Below are 16,464 nucleotides of genomic sequence, written 5' to 3'. Positions count from 1 at the left end.
TTGTATTTGAAGATAAAATCTTTTTGCTTTGAAGAAGAAAGATCCAGCTGACTGAAATAAGTTCATTCGATCAAAACCAACAAAAATTGACAAGAACCACAAAAAGTTCTTGTATTTTAAGATAAAATCTGACGCTATTAAAGAAAAAGCTTCTCGCTCGCTGAAATATGTTCATTTGCTGAAAATCAACAAAACCACGAAAAGTTCTTGTATTTGAAGATAAAATCTTTTTGCTTTGAAGAAGAAAGATCTAGCTGACTGAAATAAGTTCATTAGATGAAAACCAACAAAAATTGACAAGAACCACGAAAAGTTCTTCTATTTTAGGATAAAATCTGATGCTATTAAAGAAAAAACTTCCAGCTCGCTGAAATATGTTCATTTGCTGAAAATCAACAAAACCACGAAAAGTTCTTGTATTTGAAGATAAAATCTTTTTGCTTTGAAGAAGAAAGATCCAGCTGACTGAAATCTTTTCATTGGATGAAAACCAACAAAAATTGACAAGAACCACGAAAAGTTCTTGTATTTTAAGATAAAATCTGACGCTATTAATGAAAAAACTTCTTGCTCGCTGAAATATGTTCATTTGCTGAAATCAACAAAACCACGAAAAGTTCTTGTATTTGAAGATAAAATCTTTTTGCTTTGAAGAAGAAAGATCGAGGTGACTGAAATAACTTCATTAGATGAAAACCAACAATAATTGACAAGAACCACGAAAAGTTCTTGTATTTTAAGATAAAATCTGAGGCTATTAAAGAAAAAACTTCTTGCTTGCTGAAATATGTTCATTTGCTGAAAATCAACAAAACCACGAAAAGTTCTTGTATTTGAAGATAAAATCTTTTTGCTTTGAAGAAGAAAGATCTAGCTGACTGAAATAAGTTCATTCGATCAAAACCAACAATAATTGACAAGAACCATGAAAAGTTCTTGTAGTTTAAGATAAATTCTGACGCTATTAAAGAAAAAACTTCTTGCTCGCTGAAATATGGTCATTTGCTGAAAATCAACAAAACCACGAAAAGTTCTTGTATTTGAAGATAAAATCTTTTTGCTTTGAAGATGAAAGATCTAGGTGACTGAAATAAGTTCATTGGATGAAAACCAACAAGAATTGACAGGAACCACGAAAAGTTCTTGTATTTTAAGATAAAATCTTGCGCTATTAAAGAAGAAACTTCTAGCTCGCTGAAATATGTTCATTTGCTGAAAACCAACAAAACCACGTAAAGTTCTTGTATTTGAAGATAAAATCTTTTTGCTTTGAAGAAGAAAGATCCAGCTGACTGAATTAAGTCCATTGGATGAAAACCAACAAAAATTGATAAGAACCACGAAAAGTTCTTGTATTTTAATTTAAAATCTGAGGCTATTAAAGAAAAAACTTCTTGCTCGCTGAAATATGGTCATTTGCTGAAAATCAACAAAACCACGAAAAGTTCTTGTATTTGAAGATAAAATCTTTTTGCTTTGAAGAAGAAAGATCTAGCTGACTGAAATCAGTTCATTGGATGAAAACCAACAAAAATTGACAAGAACCACGAAAAGTTCTTTTATTTTAAGATAAAATCTGACGCTATTAATGAAAAAACTTCTTGCTCGCTGAAATATGTTCATTTGCTGAAAATCAACAAAACCACGAAAAGTTCTTGTATTTGAAGATAAAATCTTTTTGCTTTGAAGAAGAAAGATCGAGGTGACTGAAATAACTTCATTAGATGAAAACCAACAATAATTGACAAGAACCACGAAAAGTTCTTGTATTTTAAGATAATATCTGAGGCTATTAAAGAAAAAACTTCTTGCTTGCTGAAATATGTTCATTTGCTGAAAATCAACAAAACCACGAAAAGTTCTTGTATTTGAAGATAAAATCTTTTTGCTTTGAAGAAGAAAGATCCAGCTGACTGAAATAAGTTCATTCGATCAAAACCAACAAAAATTGACAAGAACCACGAAAAGATCCTGTATTTTAAGATAAAATCTGACGCTATTAAAGAAAAAACTTCTTGCTCGCTGAAATATGGTCATTTGCTGAAAATCAACAAAACCACGAAAAGTTCTTGTATTTGAAGATAAAATCTTTTTGCTTTGAAGATGAAAGATCTAGGTGACTGAAATAAGTTCATTGGATGAAAACCAACAAGAATTGACAAGAACCACGAAAAGTTCTTGTATTTTAAGATAAAATCTTGCGCTATTAAAGAAAAAACTTCTCGCTCGCTGAAATATGTTTTTTTGCTGAAAATCAACGAAACCACGAAAGGTTCTTTTATTTGAAGATAAAATCTTTTTGCTTTGAAGAAGAAAGGTCCAGCTGACTGAAATAAGTTCATTCAATGAAAATCAACAAAAATTGACAAGAACCACGAAAAGTTCTTGTATTTTAAGATAAAATCTTGCGCTATTAAAGAAAAAACTTCTAGCTCGCTGAAATATGTTCATTTGCTGAAAACCAACAAAACCACGAAAAGTTCTTGTATTTGAAGATAAAATCTTTTTGCTTTGAAGAAGAAAGATCGAGGTGACTGAAATAAGTTCATTCGATGAAAATCAACAAAAATTGACAAGAACCACGAAAAGTTCTTGTATTTTAAGATAAAATCTTGCGCTATTAAAGAAAAAACTTCTCGCTCGCTGAAATATGTTCATTTGCTGAAAATCAACAAAACCACGAAAAGTTCTTGTATATGAAGATAAAATCTTTTTGCTTTGAAGAAGAAAGATCTAGCTGACTGAAATAAGTTCATTCGATGAAAACCAACAAAAATTGACAAGAACCACGAAAAGTTCTTGTACTTTAAAATAAAATCTGACGCTATTAATGAAAAAACTTCTTGCTCGCTGAAATATGTTCATTTGCTGAAAATCAACAAAACCACGAAAAGTTCTTGTATTTGAAGATAAAATCTTTTTGCTTTGAAGAAGAAAGATCGAGGTGACTGAAATAACTTCATTAGATGAAAACCAACAATAATTGACAAGAACCACGAAAAGTTCTTGTATTTTAAGATAAAATCTTGCGCTATTAAAGAAAAAACTTCTAGCTCGCTGAAATATGTTCATTTGCTGAAAACCAACAAAACCACGTAAAGTTCTTGTATTTGAAGATAAAATCTTTTTGCTTTGAAGAAGAAAGATCCAGCTGACTGAAATAAGTTCATTCGATCAAAACCAACAAAAATTGACAAGAACCACAAAAAGTTCTTGTATTTTAAGATAAAATCTGACGCTATTAAAGAAAAAGCTTCTCGCTCGCTGAAATATGTTCATTTGCTGAAAATCAACAAAACCACGAAAAGTTCTTGTATTTGAAGATAAAATCTTTTTGCTTTGAAGAAGAAAGATCTAGCTGACTGAAATAAGTTCATTAGATGAAAACCAACAAAAATTGACAAGAACCACGAAAAGTTCTTCTATTTTAGGATAAAATCTGATGCTATTAAAGAAAAAACTTCCAGCTCGCTGAAATATGTTCATTTGCTGAAAATCAACAAAACCACGAAAAGTTCTTGTATTTGAAGATAAAATCTTTTTGCTTTGAAGAAGAAAGATCCAGCTGACTGAAATCTTTTCATTGGATGAAAACCAACAAAAATTGACAAGAACCACGAAAAGTTCTTGTATTTTAAGATAAAATCTGACGCTATTAATGAAAAAACTTCTTGCTCGCTGAAATATGTTCATTTGCTGAAATCAACAAAACCACGAAAAGTTCTTGTATTTGAAGATAAAATCTTTTTGCTTTGAAGAAGAAAGATCGAGGTGACTGAAATAACTTCATTAGATGAAAACCAACAATAATTGACAAGAACCACGAAAAGTTCTTGTATTTTAAGATAAAATCTGAGGCTATTAAAGAAAAAACTTCTTGCTTGCTGAAATATGTTCATTTGCTGAAAATCAACAAAACCACGAAAAGTTCTTGTATTTGAAGATAAAATCTTTTTGCTTTGAAGAAGAAAGATCTAGCTGACTGAAATAAGTTCATTCGATCAAAACCAACAATAATTGACAAGAACCATGAAAAGTTCTTGTAGTTTAAGATAAATTCTGACGCTATTAAAGAAAAAACTTCTTGCTCGCTGAAATATGGTCATTTGCTGAAAATCAACAAAACCACGAAAAGTTCTTGTATTTGAAGATAAAATCTTTTTGCTTTGAAGATGAAAGATCTAGGTGACTGAAATAAGTTCATTGGATGAAAACCAACAAGAATTGACAGGAACCACGAAAAGTTCTTGTATTTTAAGATAAAATCTTGCGCTATTAAAGAAGAAACTTCTAGCTCGCTGAAATATGTTCATTTGCTGAAAACCAACAAAACCACGTAAAGTTCTTGTATTTGAAGATAAAATCTTTTTGCTTTGAAGAAGAAAGATCCAGCTGACTGAATTAAGTCCATTGGATGAAAACCAACAAAAATTGATAAGAACCACGAAAAGTTCTTGTATTTTAATTTAAAATCTGAGGCTATTAAAGAAAAAACTTCTTGCTCGCTGAAATATGGTCATTTGCTGAAAATCAACAAAACCACGAAAAGTTCTTGTATTTGAAGATAAAATCTTTTTGCTTTGAAGAAGAAAGATCTAGCTGACTGAAATCAGTTCATTGGATGAAAACCAACAAAAATTGACAAGAACCACGAAAAGTTCTTTTATTTTAAGATAAAATCTGACGCTATTAATGAAAAAACTTCTTGCTCGCTGAAATATGTTCATTTGCTGAAAATCAACAAAACCACGAAAAGTTCTTGTATTTGAAGATAAAATCTTTTTGCTTTGAAGAAGAAAGATCGAGGTGACTGAAATAACTTCATTAGATGAAAACCAACAATAATTGACAAGAACCACGAAAAGTTCTTGTATTTTAAGATAATATCTGAGGCTATTAAAGAAAAAACTTCTTGCTTGCTGAAATATGTTCATTTGCTGAAAATCAACAAAACCACGAAAAGTTCTTGTATTTGAAGATAAAATCTTTTTGCTTTGAAGAAGAAAGATCCAGCTGACTGAAATAAGTTCATTCGATCAAAACCAACAAAAATTGACAAGAACCACGAAAAGATCCTGTATTTTAAGATAAAATCTGACGCTATTAAAGAAAAAACTTCTTGCTCGCTGAAATATGGTCATTTGCTGAAAATCAACAAAACCACGAAAAGTTCTTGTATTTGAAGATAAAATCTTTTTGCTTTGAAGATGAAAGATCTAGGTGACTGAAATAAGTTCATTGGATGAAAACCAACAAGAATTGACAAGAACCACGAAAAGTTCTTGTATTTTAAGATAAAATCTTGCGCTATTAAAGAAAAAACTTCTCGCTCGCTGAAATATGTTTTTTTGCTGAAAATCAACGAAACCACGAAAGGTTCTTTTATTTGAAGATAAAATCTTTTTGCTTTGAAGAAGAAAGGTCCAGCTGACTGAAATAAGTTCATTCAATGAAAATCAACAAAAATTGACAAGAACCACGAAAAGTTCTTGTATTTTAAGATAAAATCTTGCGCTATTAAAGAAAAAACTTCTAGCTCGCTGAAATATGTTCATTTGCTGAAAACCAACAAAACCACGAAAAGTTCTTGTATTTGAAGATAAAATCTTTTTGCTTTGAAGAAGAAAGATCGAGGTGACTGAAATAAGTTCATTCGATGAAAATCAACAAAAATTGACAAGAACCACGAAAAGTTCTTGTATTTTAAGATAAAATCTTGCGCTATTAAAGAAAAAACTTCTCGCTCGCTGAAATATGTTCATTTGCTGAAAATCAACAAAACCACGAAAAGTTCTTGTATATGAAGATAAAATCTTTTTGCTTTGAAGAAGAAAGATCTAGCTGACTGAAATAAGTTCATTCGATGAAAACCAACAAAAATTGACAAGAACCACGAAAAGTTCTTGTATTTTAGGATAAAATCTGATGCTATTAAAGAAAACCTTCCGGCTCGCTGAAATATGTTCATTTGCTGAAAATCAACAAAACCACGAAAAGTTCTTGTATTTGAAGATAAAATCTTTTTGCTTTGAAGAAGAAAGATCCAGCTGACTGAAATAAGTTCATTGGATGAAAACCAACAAAAATTGATAAGAACCACGAAATGTTCTTGTATTTTAAGTTAAAATCTGAGGCTATTAAAGAAAAAACTTCTAGCTCGCTTAATATGTTCATTTGCTGAAAATCAACAAAACCACGAAAAGTTCTTGTATTTGAAGATAAAATCTTTTTGCTTTGAAGAAGAAAGATCTCGCTGACTGAAATAAGTTCATTCGATCAAAACCAACAAAAATTGACAAGAACCACGAAAAGTTCTTGTATTTTAAGATAAAATCTGAGGCTATTAAAGAAAAAACTTCTCGCTCACTGAAATATGTTCATTTGCTGAAAATCAACAAAACCACGAAAAGTTCTTGTATTTGAAGATAAAATCTTTTTGCTTTGAAGAAGAAAGATCGAGGTGACTGAAATAAGTTCATTCGATGAAAATCAACAAAAATTGACAAGAACCACGAAAAGTTCTTGTATTTTAAGATAAAATCTTGCGCTATTAAAGAAAAAACTTCTCGCTCGCTGAAATATGTTCATTTGCTGAAAACCAACAAAACCACGTAAAGTTCTTGTATTTGAAGATAAAATCTTTTTGCTTTGAAGAAGAAAGATCCAGCTGACTGAAATAAGTTCATTCGATCAAAACCAACAAAAATTGACAAGAACCACGAAAAGTTCTTGTATTTTAAGACAAAATCTGACGCTATTAAAGAAAAAACTTCTCGCTCGCTGAAATATGTTCATTTGCTGAAAATCAACAAAACCACGAAAAGTTCTTGTATATGAAGATAAAATCTTTTTGCTTTGAAGAAGAAAGATCTAGCTGACTGAAATAAGTTCATTGGATGAAAACCAACAAAAATTGACAAGAACCACGAAAAGTTCTTGTATTTTAAGATAAAATCTTGCGCTATTAAAGAAAAAACTTCCAGCTCGCTGAAATATGTTCATTTGCTGAAAATCAACAAAACCACGAAAGGTTCTTGTATTTGAAGATAAAATCTTTTTGCTTTGAAGATGAAAGATCTCGCTGACTGAAATAAGTTCATTGGATGAAAACCAACAAAAATTGACAAGAACCACGAAAAGTTCTTGTATTTTAAGGTAAAATCTTGCGCTATTAAAGAAAAAACTTCGAGCTCGCTGAAATATGTTCATTTGCTGAAAACCAACAAAACCACGTAAAGTTCTTGTATTTGAAGATAAAATCTTTTTGCTTTGAAGAAGAAAGATCCAGCTGACTGAAATAAGTTGATTGGATGAAAACCAACAAAAATTGACAAGAACCACGAAAAGTTCTTGTATTTTAAGATAAAATCTGACGCTATTAAAGAAAAAACTTCTCGCTCGCTGAAATATGTTCATTTGCTGAAAATCAACAAAACCACGAAAAGTTCTTGTATTTGAAGATAAAATCTTTTTGCTTTGAAGAAGAAAGATCCAGCTGACTGAAATAAGTTCATTCGATCAAAACCAACAAAAATTGACAAGAACCACGAAAAGTTCTTGTATTTTAAGATAAAATCTTGCGCTATTGAAGAAAAAACTTCTAGCTCGCTGAAATATGTTCATTTGCTGAAAACCAACAAAACCACGAAAAGTTCTTGTATTTGAAGATAAAATCTTTTTGCTTTGAAGAAGAAAGATCGAGGTGACTGAAATCAGTTCATTCGATGAAAATCAACAAAAATTGACAAGAACCACGAAAAGTTCTTGTATTTTAAGATAAAATCTTGCGCTATTAAAGAAAAAACTTCTCGCTCGCTGAAATATGTTCATTTGCTGAAAATCAACAAAACCACGAAAAGTTCTTGTATATGAAGATAAAATCTTTTTGCTTTGAAGAAGAAAGATCTAGCTGACTGAAATAAGTTCATTCGATGAAAACCAACAAAAATTGACAAGAACCACGAAAAGTTCTTGTATTTTAGGATAAAATCTGATGCTATTAAAGAAAACCTTCCGTCTCGCTGAAATATGTTCATTTGCTGAAAATCAACAAAACCACGAAAAGTTCTTGTATTTGAAGATAAAATCTTTTTGCTTTGAAGAAGAAAGATCCAGCTGACTGAAATAAGTTCATTGGATGAAAACCAACAAAAATTGATAAGAACCACGAAATGTTCTTGTATTTTAAGTTAAAATCTGAGGCTATTAAAGAAAAAACTTCTAGCTCGCTTAATATGTTCATTTGCTGAAAATCAACAAAACCACGAAAAGTTCTTGTATTTGAAGATAAAATCTTTTTGCTTTGAAGAAGAAAGATCTCGCTGACTGAAATAAGTTCATTCGATCAAAACCAACAAAAATTGACAAGAACCACGAAAAGTTCTTGTATTTTAAGATAAAATCTGACGCTATTAAAGAAAAAACTTCCAGCTCGCTGAAATATGTTCATTTGCTGAAAATCAACAAAACCACGAAAGGTTCTTGTATTTGAAGATAAAATCTTTTTGCTTTGAAGAAGAAAGATCCAGCTGACAGAAATAAGTTCATTGGATGAAAACCAACAAAAATTGACAAGAACAACGAAAAGTTCTTGTATTTTAAGATAAAATCTGACGCTATTAAAGAAAAAACTTCTTGCTCGCTGAAATATGTTCATTTGCTGAAATTCAACAAAACCACGAAAAGTTCTTGTATTTGAAGATAAAATCTTTTTGCTTTGAAGGAGAAAGATCGAGGTGACTGAAATAAGTTCATTAAATGAAAACCAACAAAAATTGACAAGAACCACGAAAAGTTCTTGTATTTTAAGATAAAATCTGACGCTATTAAAGAAAAAACTTCTCGCTCGCTGAAATATGTTCATTTGCTGAAAATCAACAAAACCACGAAAAGTTCTTGTATTTGAAGATAAAATCTTTTTGCTTTGAAGAAGAAAGATCCAGCTGACTGAAATAAGTTCATTCGATCAAAACCAACAAAAATTGACAAGAACCACGAAAAGTTCTTGTATTTTAAGACAAAATCTGACGCTATTAAAGAAAAAACTTCTCGCTCGCTGAAATATGTTCATTTGCTGAAAATCAACAAAACCACGAAAAGTTCTTGTATATGAAGATAAAATCTTTTTGCTTTGAAGAAGAAAGATCTAGCTGACTGAAATAAGTTCATTGGATGAAAACCAACAAAAATTGACAAGAACCACGAAAAGTTCTTGTATTTTAAGATAAAATCTTGCGCTATTAAAGAAAAAACTTCTCGCTCGCTGAAATATGTTTTTTTGCTGAAAATCAACGAAACCACGAAAGGTTCTTTTATTTGAAGATAAAATCTTTTTGCTTTGAAGAAGAAAGGTCCAGCTGACTGAAATAAGTTCATTCGATGAAAATCAACAAAAATTGACAAGAACCACGAAAAGTTCTTGTATTTTAAGATAAAATCTTGCGCTATTAAAGAAAAAACTTCTAGCTCGCTGAAATATGTTCATTTGCTGAAAACCAACAAAACCACGAAAAGTTCTTGTATTTGAAGATAAAATCTTTTTGCTTTGAAGAACAAAGATCCAGCTGACTGAAATAAGTTCATTGCATGAAAACCAACAAAAATTGACAAGAACCACGAAAAGTTCTTGTGTTTTAAGATAAAATCTGACGCTATTAAAGAAAAAACTTCCAGCTCGCTGAAATATGTTCATTTGCTGAAAACCAACAAAACCACGAAAGGTTCTTGTATTTGAAGATAAAATCTTTTTGCTTTGAAGATGAAAGATCTCGCTGACTGAAATAAGTTCATTGGATGAAAACCAACAAAAATTGACAAGAACCACGAAAAGTTCTTGTATTTTAAGGTAAAATCTTGCGCTATTAAAGAAAAAACTTCGAGCTCGCTGAAATATGTTCATTTGCTGAAAACCAACAAAACCACGTAAAGTTCTTGTATTTGAAGATAAAATCTTTTTGCTTTGAAGAAGAAAGATCCAGCTGACTGAAATAAGTTGATTGGATGAAAACCAACAAAAATTGACAAGAACCACGAAAAGTTCTTGTATTTTAAGATAAAATCTGACGCTATTAAAGAAAAAACTTCTCGCTCGCTGAAATATGTTCATTTGCTGAAAATCAACAAAACCACGAAAAGTTCTTGTATTTGAAGATAAAATCTTTTTGCTTTGAAGAAGAAAGATCCAGCTGACTGAAATAAGTTCATTCGATCAAAACCAACAAAAATTGACAGGAACCACGAAAAGTTCTTGTATTTTAAGATAAAATCTTGCGCTATTAAAGAAAAAACTTCTCGCTCGCTGAAATATGTTCATTTGCTGAAAACCAACAAAACCACGTAAAGTTCTTGTATTTGAAGATAAAATCTTTTTGCTTTGAAGAAGAAAGATCCAGCTGACTGAAATAAGTTCATTCGATCAAAACCAACAAAAATTGACAAGAACCACGAAAAGTTCTTGTATTTTAAGACAAAATCTGACGCTATTAAAGAAAAAACTTCTCGCTCGCTGAAATATGTTCATTTGCTGAAAATCAACAAAACCACGAAAAGTTCTTGTATATGAAGATAAAATCTTTTTGCTTTGAAGAAGAAAGATCCAGCTGACTGAAATAAGTTCATTGGATGAAAACCAACAAAAATTGACAAGAACCACGAAAAGTTCTTGTATTTTAAGATAAAATCTTGCGCTATTAAAGAAAAAACTTCTCGCTCGCTGAAATATGTTTTTTTGCTGAAAATCAACGAAACCACGAAAGGTTCTTTTATTTCAAGATAAAATCTTTTTGCTTTGAAGAAGAAAGGTCCAGCTGACTGAAATAAGTTCATTCGATGAAAATCAACAAAAATTGACAAGAACCACGAAAAGTTCTTGTATTTTAAGATAAAATCTTGCGCTATTAAAGAAAAAACTTCTCGCTCGCTGAAATATGTTCATTTGCTGAAAACCAACAAAACCACGAAAAGTTCTTGTATTTGAAGATAAAATCTTTTTGCTTTGAAGAAGAAAGATCGAGGTGACTGAAATAAGTTCATTCGATGAAAATCAACAAAAATTGACAAGAACCACGAAAAGTTCTTGTATTTTAAGATAAAATCTTGCGCTATTAAAGAAAAAACTTCTCGCTCGCTGAAATATGTTCATTTGCTGAAAACCAACAAAACCATGTAAAGTTCTTGGATTTGAAGATAAAATCTTTTTGCTTTGAAGAAGAAAGATCCAGCTGACTGAAATAAGTTCATTCGATCAAAACCAACAAAAATTGACAAGAACCACGAAAAGTTCTTGTATTTTAAGATAAAATCTTGCGCTATTAAAGAAAAAACTTCTCGCTCGCTGAAATATGTTCATTTGCTGAAAACCAACAAAACCACGTAAAGTTCTTGTATTTCAAGATAAAATCTTTTTGCTTTGAAGAAGAAAGATCCAGCTGACTGAAATAAGTTCATTCGATCAAAACCAACAAAAATTGACAAGAACCACGAAAAGTTCTTGTATTTTAAGATAAAATCTGACGCTATTAAAGAAAAAACTTCTCGCTCGCTGAAATATGTTCATTTGCTGAAAATCAACAAAACCACGAAAAGTTCTTGTATATGAAGATAAAATCTTTTTGCTTTGAAGAAGAAAGATCTAGCTGACTGAAATAAGTTCATTGGATGAAAACCAACAAAAATTGACAAGAACCACGAAAAGTTCTTGTATTTTAGGATAAAATCTGATGCTATTGAAGAAAAAACTTCCGGCTCGCTGAAATATGTTCATTTGCTGAAAATCAACAAAACCACGAAAAGTTCTTGTATTTGAAGATAAAATCTTTTTGCTTTGAAGAAGAAAGATCGAGGTGACTGAAATAACTTCATTAGATGAAAACCAACAATAATTAACAAGAACCACGAAAAGTTCTTGTATTTTAAGATAAAATCTGAGGCTATTAAAGAAAAAACTTCTTGCTCGCTGAAATATGTTCCTTTGCTGAAAATCAACAAAACCACGAAAAGTTCTTGTATTTGAAGATAAAATCTTTTTGCTTTGAAGAAGAAAGATCTAGCTGACTGAAATAAGTTCATCAGATTAAAACCAACAAAAATTGACAAGAACCACGAAAAGTTCTTGTATTTTAGGATAAAATCTGTCGCTATTAAAGAAAAAGCTTCTAGCTCGCTGAAATATGGTCATTTGCTGAAAATCAACAAAACCACGAAAAGTTCTTGTATTTGAAGATAAAATCTTTTTGCTTTGAAGATGAAAGATCGAGGTGACTGAAATAAGTTCATTGGATGAAAACCAACAAGAATTGACAAGAACCACGAAAAGTTCTTGTATTTTAAGATAAAATCTTGCGCTATTAAAGAAAAAACTTCTCGCTCGCTGAAATATGTTCATTTGCTGAAAACCAACAAAACCACGTAAAGTTCTTGTATTTGAAGATAAAATCTTTTTGCTTTGAAGAAGAAAGATCCAGCTGACTGAAATAAGTTCATTCGATGAAAATCAACAAAAATTGACAAGAACCACGAAAAGTTCTTGTATTTTAAGATAAAATCTTGCGCTATTAAAGAAAAAACTTCTCGCTCGCTGAAATATGTTCATTTGCTGAAAACCAACAAAACCACGTAAAGTTCTTGTATTTGAAGATAAAATCTTTTTGCTTTGAAGAAGAAAGATCCAGCTGACTGAAATAAGTTCATTCGATGAAAATCAACAAAAATTGACAAGAACCACGAAAAGTTCTTGTATTTTAAGATAAAATCTTGCGCAATTAAAGAAAAAACTTCTTGCTCGCTGAAATATGTTCATTTGCTGAAAACCAACAAAACCACGAAAAGTTCTTGTATTTGAAGATAAAATCTTTTTGCTTTGAAGAAGAAAGATCCAGCTGACTGAAATAAGTTCATTGGATGAAAACCAACAAAAATTGACAAGAACCACGAAAAGTTCTTGTGTTTTAAGATAAAATCTGACGCTATTAAAGAAAAAACTTCCAGCTCGCTGAAATATGTTCATTTGCTGAAAATCAACAAAACCACGAAAGGTTCTTGTATTTGAAGATAAAATCTTTTTGCTTTGAAGATGAAAGATCTCGCTGACTGAAATAAGTTCATTGGATGAAAACCAACAAAAATTGACAAGAACCACGAAAAGTTCTTGTATTTTAAGGTAAAATCTTGCGCTATTAAAGAAAAAACTTCGAGCTCGCTGAAATATGTTCATTTGCTGAAAACCAACAAAACCACGTAAAGTTCTTGTATTTGAAGATAAAATCTTTTTGCTTTGAAGAAGAAAGATCCAGCTGACTGAAATAAGTTGATTGGATGAAAACCAACAAAAATTGACAAGAACCACGAAAAGTTCTTGTATTTTAAGATAAAATCTGACGCTATTAAAGAAAAAACTTCTCGCTTGCTGAAATATGTTCATTTGCTGAAAATCAACAAAACCACGAAAAGTTCTTGTATTTGAAGATAAAATCTTTTTGCTTTGAAGAAGAAAGATCCAGCTGACTGAAATAAGTTCATTCGATCAAAACCAACAAAAATTGACAAGAACCACGAAAAGTTCTTGTGTTTTAAGATAAAATCTGACGCTATTAAAGAAAAAACTTCTCGCTCGCTGAAATATGTTCATTTGCTGAAAATCAACAAAACCACGAAAAGTTCTTGTATATGAAGATAAAATCTTTTTGCTTTGAAGAAGAAAGATCTAGCTGACTGAAATAAGTTCATTGGATGAAAACCAACAAAAATTGACAAGAACCACGAAAAGTTCTTGTATTTTAGGATAAAATCTGATGCTATTGAAGAAAAAACTTCCGGCTCGCTGAAATATGTTCATTTGCTGAAAATCAACAAAACCACGAAAAGTTCTTGTATTTGAAGATAAAATCTTTTTGCTTTGAAGAAGAAAGATCGAGGTGACTGAAATAACTTCATTAGATGAAAACCAACAATAATTAACAAGAACCACGAAAAGTTCTTGTATTTTAAGATAAAATCTGAGGCTATTAAAGAAAAAACTTCTTGCTCGCTGAAATATGTTCCTTTGCTGAAAATCAACAAAACCACGAAAAGTTCTTGTATTTGAAGATAAAATCTTTTTGCTTTGAAGAAGAAAGATCTAGCTGACTGAAATAAGTTCATCAGATTAAAACCAACAAAAATTGACAAGAACCACGAAAAGTTCTTGTATTTTAGGATAAAATCTGTCGCTATTAAAGAAAAAGCTTCTAGCTCGCTGAAATATGGTCATTTGCTGAAAATCAACAAAACCACGAAAAGTTCTTGTATTTGAAGATAAAATCTTTTTGCTTTGAAGATGAAAGATCGAGGTGACTGAAATAAGTTCATTGGATGAAAACCAACAAGAATTGACAAGAACCACGAAAAGTTCTTGTATTTTAAGATAAAATCTTGCGCTATTAAAGAAAAAACTTCTCGCTCGCTGAAATATGTTCATTTGCTGAAAACCAACAAAACCACGTAAAGTTCTTGTATTTGAAGATAAAATCTTTTTGCTTTGAAGAAGAAAGATCCAGCTGACTGAAATAAGTTCATTCGATGAAAATCAACAAAAATTGACAAGAACCACGAAAAGTTCTTGTATTTTAAGATAAAATCTTGCGCTATTAAAGAAAAAACTTCTCGCTCGCTGAAATATGTTCATTTGCTGAAAACCAACAAAACCACGTAAAGTTCTTGTATTTGAAGATAAAATCTTTTTGCTTTGAAGAAGAAAGATCCAGCTGACTGAAATAAGTTCATTCGATGAAAATCAACAAAAATTGACAAGAACCACGAAAAGTTCTTGTATTTTAAGATAAAATCTTGCGCAATTAAAGAAAAAACTTCTTGCTCGCTGAAATATGTTCATTTGCTGAAAACCAACAAAACCACGAAAAGTTCTTGTATTTGAAGATAAAATCTTTTTGCTTTGAAGAAGAAAGATCCAGCTGACTGAAATAAGTTCATTGGATGAAAACCAACAAAAATTGACAAGAACCACGAAAAGTTCTTGTGTTTTAAGATAAAATCTGACGCTATTAAAGAAAAAACTTCCAGCTCGCTGAAATATGTTCATTTGCTGAAAATCAACAAAACCACGAAAGGTTCTTGTATTTGAAGATAAAATCTTTTTGCTTTGAAGATGAAAGATCTCGCTGACTGAAATAAGTTCATTGGATGAAAACCAACAAAAATTGACAAGAACCACGAAAAGTTCTTGTATTTTAAGGTAAAATCTTGCGCTATTAAAGAAAAAACTTCGAGCTCGCTGAAATATGTTCATTTGCTGAAAACCAACAAAACCACGTAAAGTTCTTGTATTTGAAGATAAAATCTTTTTGCTTTGAAGAAGAAAGATCCAGCTGACTGAAATAAGTTGATTGGATGAAAACCAACAAAAATTGACAAGAACCACGAAAAGTTCTTGTATTTTAAGATAAAATCTGACGCTATTAAAGAAAAAACTTCTCGCTTGCTGAAATATGTTCATTTGCTGAAAATCAACAAAACCACGAAAAGTTCTTGTATTTGAAGATAAAATCTTTTTGCTTTGAAGAAGAAAGATCCAGCTGACTGAAATAAGTTCATTCGATCAAAACCAACAAAAATTGACAAGAACCACGAAAAGTTCTTGTGTTTTAAGATAAAATCTGACGCTATTAAAGAAAAAACTTCCAGCTCGCTGAAATATGTTCATTTGCTGAAAATCAACAAAACCACGAAAGGTTCTTGTATTTGAAGATAAAATCTTTTTGCTTTGAAGATGAAAGATCTCGCTGACTGAAATAAGTTCATTGGATGAAAACCAACAAAAATTGACAAGAACCACGAAAAGTTCTTGTGTTTTAATATAAAATCTGACGCTATTAAAGAAAAAACTTCCAGCTCGCTGAAATATGTTCATTTGCTGAAAATCAACAAAACCACGAAAGGTTCTTGTATTTGAAGATAAAATCTTTTTGCTTTGAAGATGAAAGATCTCGCTGACTGAAATAAGTTCATTGGATGAAAACCAACAAAAATTGACAAGAACCACGAAAAGTTCTTGTATTTTAAGGTAAAATCTTGCGCTATTAAAGAAAAAACTTCGAGCTCGCTGAAATATGTTCATTTGCTGAAAACCAACAAAACCACGTAAAGTTCTTGTATTTGAAGATAAAATCTTTTTGCTTTGAAGAAGAAAGATCCAGCTGACTGAAATAAGTTGATTGGATGAAAACCAACAAAAATTGACAAGAACCACGAAAAGTTCTTGTATTTTAAGATAAAATCTGACGCTATTAAAGAAAAAACTTCTCGCTTGCTGAAATATGTTCATTTGCTGAAAATCAACAAAACCACGAAAAGTTCTTGTATTTGAAGATAAAATCTTTTTGCTTTGAAGAAGAAAGATCCAGCTGACTGAAATAAGTTCATTCGATCAAAACAAACAAAAATTGACAAGAACCACGAAAAGTTCTTGTATTT

Source organism: Heptranchias perlo, unplaced genomic scaffold (assembly GCF_035084215.1).
Source record: "Heptranchias perlo isolate sHepPer1 unplaced genomic scaffold, sHepPer1.hap1 HAP1_SCAFFOLD_139, whole genome shotgun sequence".
NCBI lineage: Eukaryota > Metazoa > Chordata > Chondrichthyes > Hexanchiformes > Hexanchidae > Heptranchias > Heptranchias perlo.
This window is presented reverse-complemented; position numbering follows the sequence as displayed.